Genomic DNA, 10,114 nt, shown 5'->3' on the forward strand with positions numbered 1-10,114 from the left:
GGGGTCGAGATAGTGTGTAATAATGAGTGTATGGAATATAGTTCGAGGTCGGGGACAAGGTGGTGAAGTGTACGTGTACCTCTGGTGTAGCGAGTTCGTAAACGACGGGATGAAGCCGAATAGCTTCTGACAGCAATTCCATGATGAGATATACTGGGTTATACATGAAGAGAAACGGAGAAGGTCGACGAAGGATGTATAGGCAGTGTGTACCAGTGATGGAGAGGGCTCTGCATTAGGAATATAGTCGAACAACTCTTGACCACAGTACCAGTGGGGGAGGAAGGGGTTAGTTCAGTAGACAAGTAGGAGTTTAATTTTTTAGGACAGGGATAAATTACGGAAGTGGAACGGAGATAGGGGGTGGCAGTAACAATACAACTTTAATAAATAATAATCTGTCTACGCTTAGGTTTGACGTGATGCTTTCAGATGTCTTTGTCATTCATTTAACCAGTCGGTTAAAATAAAATAAGGCTAAGTACTTAGTAGCCATTGAATGTCAAATGCACGAGAAGGTAATCACTATGAGACAACAACTTTTATCAGCAGTATATTTTATAGAGCCTAATATAATAATCACGTTTTTCTGACTAATTTAATACTACCCAAACGAAAAAAAAAAATATTTTAACAACTTTTAGTGTCTGAAATTCGTAGGGGGAATAGTTTTTCAGCTCAATATCACAACTAAAGAAAACAAATATGAGGAGCCATGTCAGTTATTTTCCACGACAAAGAGTAGGTGCACTTCTAAAAAAAGAAAGCGAGAAAGTCTCCAACAATTGATGTTTTCAGAAAAAGAAACACAACAACTTCCAACGCAATATTTCCGGATATTGAACGTTGAGAAGGCAATTGTCGAGATGTATGCACAAAAACATTCGTTAATAACTTACAAAGACCTGTCAGTGTTGTTGCTGTTTTCTGACTACTCTCTGACTACTCTCTCGAGCATCGCTGTCCAAATTCTATTTTTCAAATATCTACTGGTTAAGTGTAGATAATAAGGAATGACACACATATTTCTTAAGAAAAAGAAACACAACAAATTCCTACGCCATATGTGCGAATAGTATGTATCCAGATATTGAACGCTGAGAGGGGATTGTCGGCAGAGACGTATGCACTAACACATTTGTTAATCACTAACAAAGGCTTGTTTCAGTGGTGTTTTTCTGACTACTCTATTAGCAATTTCTTTTGAGTCATGTCGGCTACGTTATTAGTCAGAGCTTATATAATATGAGCAATCCCTTTGTCGATTGAGATATTTTCAGCATGAGGAAGTCACGATATCAAAGACATATATATATATTTACTTTTAACATTTACATTTTATTTTTGAAGCAAATTCGGAATACGCAAAATACTGAAAATGTCGTTTCGCCTTCATAAAACGAGGCTATTATTATCCTCTAACGTGTCACACACACCACGCGCTGGTTTGGCATTACTTTATAATAGGTTTTGAAAATTGTTGAAGTTTAATACACTTAACTAGTTTCGAAACAGTGACTGCTGAAATTTTTTATTTTAGGTCATATGAACATACGTTTATTGCTAGTGTGAATTAAATCAAATGAAACCCGATATAGGCTGAGGACGTGTTGACTATTTGTAGAAAATAAGTAAGGCAGGGCATTTTTGTCGACACATTTCGATTTTCTGTGTTACTATCTATATTTTTTATTTAGCCATATTTTAGATACAAATACATATCACACATTTATGATGTGGCTAATGGGCCACATGTTATTACAACACAGCAAAAGGCCCTGTATTAAATAAAGATATCGAACAAAAGTATTTGAATTTATACAAAAATTATAACATATGTCAAAGACGTTGCAAGTAAAAAAATCAGAATGAATTTAGAAGTGAGAACAAATCTAGAAAAACAATCGACAACAATTCATGGCAACATGGAAACGCGATCTGACAGCTTCTATGCAGGATATATTAAACTACGTTTATAGTCGTTAAATCGATTGATAGCTTTATTATAGCAGTGCACATGTTTAAATATGCAATATTGATCGTTTTCGTAGAGACGTATTACCAAATACTATTTTAATCAAACTAAATGGAGAACAAGGTCAAATATCTGTTAAAAGTGGCTTCCTTTCTAAAGTTAATCGAGAACAGTGGAAGAAATATTGTTCTGGGTCTTCATCATCAGCATCATAAGCACAAGACGGATCCGGAAGTAGTTGACTATTGAAAGGATGATAATTAAGATTGCTGCATTTATATCATATTCGAGCGTGTTACATTGCGAATTGACGTTTTACTTCTACGCAAAATAACGGCACTGGTGGCGCTTTGAATATTTTTGTAAGTTCTCAAATACTTAAAATGCTTCTCTGATGCTAGGAGTAAGATCATTCCAAATTTTAACCGATGACGCTAAAATCGATCTAGACGATGTCTCAATTCTTCTATCTATCGAATTGTGGTTGGATTCATGACGTAGCCAGTAAAGGTTGTTCTGCCGATTGCACATGTGACGGGAAATTAAAAAAAAATAAGTTACATATTTTTTTGTAAACGAGGACAAGCGTTTGAATTCTTCGTCTGTCGATTAATGAGACCCATCAGTTTGCCTGAAATTAAGTTTTCCTTCTTTTTCATACTGAGAACAACTATCCCATACTAAGGATGCATATTCTAAATGGGGTAAAAGTCATGCTATTTAAATTTTGTTAATGGTTAATCGTTGAACTTTATATTTTAACATTTTCATAGAACCCAACACTTTCAAAGCCGTTGCTATGATGTATGCCTTAGTATTTAGGGTTCTCAACAAAGTAATGATTAGTTGTTCCGTTTATAAGAAATTGTATTTTTTATTAAAAAATGAACAAAACATAACTTCTGTTTTATGAGGATTAAGGTTTATTAACATTGCTTTGCCCATATCGACATTTTCTTTAAATCTTCATTGAGCGTACTTTGTATGTATGTGTTATTAGAAGAACTCGGAAGTTTACTACCTTTGGGAAAGAATCAATTAACGCTTCTAAGACACTTTGCGATATAATTGACTGTATCAAAAATAACAATGGACCAAGAAATGAGCCTTGAGGCACTCCTCCTTCAAGATATTGAGAATCCGAAAACAACCATCCTACAAAGACTGTTTGTGAACGATTATCAAGGTTATATAAGACCCAACTAATACCCAACTTAATAAGTTGCAGTAAACTTGATATTGTTTTAACCTAAATATGAGACCATTATGCCAAACTCTGTCAAAAGCCTTACAATTATCACAGATTACGATGCAAGTTGACATTTTCTTACTTTTGGTATATTAGCGAATTGCTATATAAGTGATCGTACACATGTATAAAAATGATCCTTTCCATAACTTTCACCAGACAACTTATCAGTGAAATTGTCTATAATTCGAAGGAATTAGCAAGTGTCCATTTAAATGGATATACACATACACTTAATGATATGTTGAATATTGTACATAGGGGAGCACAGCGAAATACTTCAGTAAACACAAACTATCAATACATAAAACATATCTTTTAGTTTGTTTCTGATTCCCCGAATATTTTGGTATGGAATTGGACTCGGGATCAATTCAACGTCACCAGATAATACCTGTTTTCCATGGATATGAATAGTTATGGATCTTGATAGATCTAAAGGTGCTGCTATAGACACAAAAAATAATAATATGGAACAACAGCAAAATAAAACATTTTTTACAAAGACTGACATGATAGGGGTGTTAAGTATGTCGAATATTTATATGCCTACAGAAAATAATATTTTAATGCCATGCTTTAATGCGCATTATTTTGTAGAGAAAATTTAGGAAAATACAAAAAAACAAACAAAAAACAATCTACAAGCATTTTATTACACCTTAAAATAGAAATCGGGAAGGAAATGGAAAACTGTGTTCACATAAGCTATAGATACGAAACTTCCGTAATTTCAATACAAATACATCATGAATATCCTTCCAAATAATTACAAGCTATACACATACAATATTGTTGCATTCAGGTTATGTGATTTTTGTTTATTGTATATCGACTCAAACATCAATATCTTTAAGGAATGTCATATTTTCGCAGACGTTTTGAGATTGAATTCAGAATATGCACTGTAAATTCGTATAATGAGGTTAGCTTAAGAGAATTATCATACAAAAATATAGCCTTTGTGACTTAATGCTAAATAAAGAAACACTTGGTTATCAAATATATTTCATTTTACTTTTAGCAAAATATTTCATCTTTAAATAAAAATTGAAGGAAACATACCAAGTTGAGCCATGTTAGCCCAATATCTTGCTCAAGTATATAGTAGAATGTCTAGTGACTTGCATATTTAATAAAATGTAATATCAACACAATGATGTATTTTATTAGATCTATTCTTTTTTTAATTTAGAAGTTGTTTTTCATATTTAAGATTACGTTTATGTTAGGAACATTATTCCAAAACAACAAATACACACCATCTCCCCCATTTTTACCATGATTTCTTTTGTTAATGTTGTAGTTTTGTTGAATATGTATCTTTCCACAATGATGCCTTTTGGTATAACACTTTGTATTACATGATATACATATATATGTCATACTTAATTGTTTGTATGATGGTGCGTTTGGGCAATAAAAACAGAATCCGCCGGACATATTACTCGGATTTGCAGTCAAATTTTTTTTTTTTTTTTTTTAAAAATCTCCAAACTACATATAATTATGCCTAAAATGTGAAAAATATTGATTTTTTTTTCATGAATTTGCATCTTGTACTGTCTATATCTGAAAATATCTAAACATTACAAAATGCATATTTATTGCACTTTTTCTACTGTTCTCGTACTAAGTGCAAGTACCGATTTTGCAGTCAACATTTTTAACAGCCAGTGTTGCACTTAAAATACTGCACAAAGTGAGCAATAATGGGTTTTAACGCGTACATTAATTTCGCATCTACCACTTTGAAAGCTGCTTAACAATTTAAAAGTGTATACTGTTCATTGTATCTGTCTGAAGCGCCAAGGAACTGAGACCGAGGTCCTTGGAGAACTGGGCAATGCTGTAGTATGCCAGGAAAGGGAAATGGTCATAAAGCAGTCACTGACTGAGAAACATGGAGCAGGGGTCGAGGCGGGGTATGATACATTCATATCAATGAGTGAATAGGTTTGTTAATGCCTAGCGGGATGTGACAGGCGGATATGTTTTTAGAATGGCAGCGGTCCCCTGGGATAAACAGGGGTAAGTATTTTAGAGGTTTTGGGTGTTGAGATCGAGATAGTGTGTATTAGTGAGTGGATGGGATATAGTTGGAGGTCGGGGACAGGGTCGGGTAGTGTACGTGTACCAGTGGGGTAGCGAGCTCGCAAACGGCGGGATGGAGCCGAACAACTCGTGACATAAATTCCCTCATGACATATACTGGGTTATAAATGTAGAGAAACAGAGAAGGCTTAAGAAGGAAGTGAGTCAGTTTATTAAACAAACAGGCGATGACTTTCGTAGGACAGGGGTAAAGTTCTAAAATGGGGCGGAGATAGGGGATGACAGTAGTGTATATCAGAAAATATGCGGGGGCAAGTGCGTGGCTAACGTTATGAATAGAACAGTCAATTGTCGATACAAATTTTAGAAAGTAATAATCTGTTTACGCATAGGTTTGACATGATGCTGACAGATGTCTTTGTCGTTCATTTAACCAGTCAGTTAAAATGAAATAAAGCTTAGCAGCCACGGAAGGTCAAATAAACAAGAAGGTAATCACTATGAGACAGCTAACTTTTATCAGCAGAATATTATATAGAGCCTATTATAAGGATCACGTTTTTCTTGAATTAATTTAATACTAGCCATCTGAAAAAAATCCTTTTAACAACTTTTAACGTCTGTAATTCTTAGGGGAAAAGAGTATTTTCAGCTCAATATCTCACCAAAAGAAAACAATTTATGAGGAGCCATGTCAGTTATTTTCCACGACAAATAGTAGATGCTCTTTAAAATAAAGTAAGCGAGGAAGTTTCCAAGATTCAAAGTTTTCAGAAAAAGAAACACAAAACTTCCAACGCAATATTTCCGGATATTGAATGTTGAGTGGGAAATTGACGAGATGTGTGCACAAAAATATTCGTTAATAACTTACAAATACATGATTCAGTGTTGTTGCTGTTTTCTGACTACTCTATTAACAGTTTCGTTTTAATCATGTCAGCTACGTTATGAGTCGGAGTTGTGATTATATGAACAATCCCTGAAACAGTCTCACAGTAAATTTACATTTTACTGACCGTTCCAAGGCGGAACACTAACCTAACATACCTTGATAACACACCTAGTTTATATATATAGATAGTTTTTATGCACTGTGCTGCTTGTGGAGTTTTGTGATGTTCTTACATGTTTTTTGTTTGTGATTTTATGTGCTATGTCTTTGGCGTTTACCCAGTGCCTCAAAACCGGGTTTATGTTTAAACTTTTTGCTACTGAGCTTGTTTCTGTAGTTTTTCGCATAAATATCGATCTGAAACAGACAGACCCCAAAATAATCTAAAGCATCGCTGTCCAAATTCTAATTATTTTTCCAAAAAATACTGGTTTAGCGTAGTTAATTAGAAAAGCCACAACTGTATTTTAGAAAAAAAGAAACACAACAACTTCCGATGCCATATGTTCTTTTATTACACATGTCGTCAGAGATGTATGCACTTACACATTCGTTAATCACTTACAAAGACTTGTTTTAGTGCTGTTTTGTTGTGACCACTCTATTAGCAGTTTCGTTTGAGTCATGTCGGCTACGTTATTAGTCAGAGTTTATATAATATGAGCAAGCCCTTTGTCGATTATGGGATATTTTCAGCGTGATGAAGACAATCGAAGTATCGAAGAAACACACATTTTTTTTATTTACTATTAACATTTACATCTTATTCTAAAACCATATCCGGAATATGTAAAACATTGCGAATTTAATTTCTGGTCCAAAGCACGAGGTCATTATAATCATCCAACGGTGTCATAGACGTTCAAAGTTTAAAAAATCAGAATGAATTTAGAAGTTAGAAAAAAACAATCAAGAAGCAAAAAAAATTAGTTGCTAAGATTTATGCCTAAGTATTTAGGGTTCTCAACAAAGAAATGATAAGTGTTTTCGCTTATAAGTAATTGTATTTTTTATTAACAAATAAACATTACTTCTGTTTTATGAGGATTAACATTGCTTCGCCCATATCGACATTTTGATTAAGTCTTCATTGAGCGTACTTTGTATGTACTCCGTGTTGTTAGAAGAAATCGGAAATTTGCCATTTTGGGGAAAGAGTCTATGAACACTTCTAAGACACTCTGCGATATAACTGACTTGTATCAAAATTAACAATGGCCATATAATTGAGCCTTGAGGCACTCCTTCTTCAAGATACTAAGAATCCGAAAACGACTATCCTACAAAGACTGTTTGTGAACGATTATCAAGGTAATCTATGACCCAACTAATACTCAACTAAGTAAGTTGTTGTGAATGTTATATTGTTTAACCTAAATAAGTGACCATTATGCCAAACTCTGTCAAAGGCCTCAGATTACTAAATATCACAGATTACGAGGCAAGCTGACAATTTCTTACTTTGGGTATATTAGCGAATTGCTATATATGTGATGGTACACATGTTTAAAAATGATCATTTTCTAAGCTCAATCCAGACAACGTATCAGTAAAATTGGTGTATAATTCGAAGGCATAAGCAAGTGTCCATTTACATGGATATACACATTCACTTAAAGATATTTTAACATTATACATAGGGGAACACATATAGACAGTGAAGTTTCTTTCAATGTTGTTTTTACTTATTTTATCTGAGTTAGTTGCTTAGTTAATTTGTAAATTTGAAAGTACATCCCGAATTTCTTATGGATTGATAACAAAGCCACTTAATTGATTTTCTGTATCGAATTGAAGGGTAGTACCGAATCATCTACTCTCCAGATTAACACAAAAATCATTTAAGAGATTCGACTTTTCATCATCAGTGAATACATAAGAAGCATAATGACCCTTTAGAGGTGGTATATTTGTTTTACTAAAAAAATACTATTTTCCAGTTCTCCGAACATTTGTTTTTACTAAGACAGTGTAGGTGGAATTCCAAACTATTATATACTAATTCCTTAGCATGTTCTTTCACATTATTGATTATTCCTCAGGCGTTTGTATGTATTCCAGTTTTGAAGTTTGTCCCGATGTTGACGATATATGCATCTGTTTGTTATGGGGCATAAGTGTAACATACTTGATATGTGTACACTGTGTAGTTAAATATAGTATTTTTAAAGTGAAAGCCTCACATTCATCGTAAGCGGTACCTAAATTAAAAAATAACGATTTAATAGTTTCTCTGGTTGAATAATTAAGTCCCCTCAGCTGTATAACCAAACCTTAGGTTAAATAAAGTTACTTGCTGAACATTAACTTTGGTGTGTTTGTAAATTCCAAAGTGATCACTAATTTATGGAAGAGTTTTGACTGTTCTAGAATTTAGAACACATATTTCATAAGTTTCTGCTATGGGGTCGAGTAACGTACGGGTATCACGAGTTATACGAGTAGGTTCAATGAAATGGTTAGACATATTATATAACAATAGTATATCGCGCAACTCGTGATTTATTTGGGTTCAATAAGTCTTCATTAACACCGCCTACAACGATTCATTCGTAATACTTATGCTTTCTGAAAGCAAATATTACTGGTCTTTATAATTTCACAGCAAGTATGGATGGTTTCATTCTTTAAATTCTATCCTCACTGATTCGGGTAAGATAGTCACTGGAGGAAGGACCTGTTATGTGTTTAGATGCAACTCAACATAGATTAAAAGCAACTGGATCTCACAATCTTTCTGAAATAATCCTGAAAACAATTTAATGGAAGCAGTGAATCAGGAACGTTCTTTTTAACTTCCTTTCAGTAAAAAGACAAGCTTTCAATATATTTAAACATGTCTTTTAGTTTTATTCTGATTCCCCGAATATTTTGGTATGATATTAGACAAGGGATCAATTCAACACCACCAGATAAGACATGTATTCCATGGATATGAATAGTAATGGTTCTTGATAGATCTATAGGTGCTGCTATAAAAAACAAAAAATAATATTATGGAACAACAGCAAAATAAAACATTTTTTTTTACAAAGAATGGCATGATAGTGGTATAAAATATGTCGAATATTAGAATGACTACTGAAAATAATATTTCAATGACTTTAACGACTTACTGAGATTAAAGGATCTTGGTACACACTATAATTATTATTCAAATGCCATGCTTTATTTAATGCGCAGTATTCCTGATTATTGGAAAACCCGGTTGAAAATGAAAGCATATCACACATAATTCATCAACTTACTTTGTAGAGAAAATTTAGGAAAATATTAAAAACATCTACAAGCATTTTATTACACAACTTAAACTTGAAAATAGAAATCGGGAAGAAAATGGAAAATTGTGTTCACACAATCAATAGATACGAAACTTTGGGAATTCCAATACAAATACATTATGAATATCCTTACAAATAATGACAAGCTATACACGTACAATATTGTTGCATCCTGCATGGTTATTTAATTTGTGTTTAATGAACATCGACTCAAACATCTATGTCATATTTCGCAGACGTTTTGGGGTGAAGTCAGCATATGCATTGCAAATTCGTATAATGAGGTTAGCTTAAGAGAACTATCATACAAACATATAACCTTTGTGACTTAATGCTAAATAAAGAAACATTTGGTTATCAAACAAATTTCATGACACTTTTAGCAAAATATTTCATCTTTAAATATAAATTGAAGGGAAGATACCAAGTTGAACCATGTTTGCCCAATAGTTTGCTCAAGTACATAGTAGAATGTCTATTGACTTGTATATTAAATTAAATGAAAATTTCCCCCCACAATGATGTATTTTATTAGATCTATTCTTTTTTAATTTAGAAGTTTTTTTCCATATTAAAGTTTACGTTTATGTTAGGAACATTATTCCTAAACAACAAATACACACCATACTCATCAATTTTTCACCATTATGTTTTTGTTG

At 33.2% G+C, this 10,114-nt stretch overlaps 1 protein-coding gene across 1 annotated transcript in view; it reads right to left on the bottom strand.

The window, feature by feature from the left end:
- LOC128237370 (arginine/serine-rich protein PNISR-like) overlaps positions 1-10,114 on the bottom strand; it is a 142,967-nt gene extending 132,853 nt beyond the window's left edge. The window contains exon 1 of the mRNA XM_052952839.1: positions 10,110-10,114. The gene's annotated coding sequence lies outside the window, so the exon portion shown is untranslated. The remainder of the gene's footprint in view (positions 1-10,109) is intronic.

The sequence above is a fragment of the Mya arenaria genome, chromosome 6, assembly GCF_026914265.1.
Source record: "Mya arenaria isolate MELC-2E11 chromosome 6, ASM2691426v1".
NCBI lineage: Eukaryota > Metazoa > Mollusca > Bivalvia > Myida > Myidae > Mya > Mya arenaria.